Raw genomic sequence first — 200 nt, forward strand, 5'->3', positions numbered from 1 at the left:
CCCCAAGCGTGCTTGCGGGGACCCCATCGCCCCCCCACCCCAGGCCGCAGTCACAGAGGGCCCGGGGGCACCCGCGTGGGGAGGGGAGGTACAGCCGGGGGAGGGACCAGGACCCCCAGGCTCCCTCCCCGTTCTGGCGGCTCGGGGTTGCAGAGCGAGGGGAGCAACGAGCACCCGGACCCCCGGGGGCTCTCGGCTGC

This window comes from Alligator sinensis, unplaced genomic scaffold, assembly GCF_000455745.1.
Source record: "Alligator sinensis unplaced genomic scaffold, ASM45574v1 scaffold1302_1, whole genome shotgun sequence".
Taxonomy (NCBI): Eukaryota; Metazoa; Chordata; order Crocodylia; family Alligatoridae; genus Alligator; species Alligator sinensis.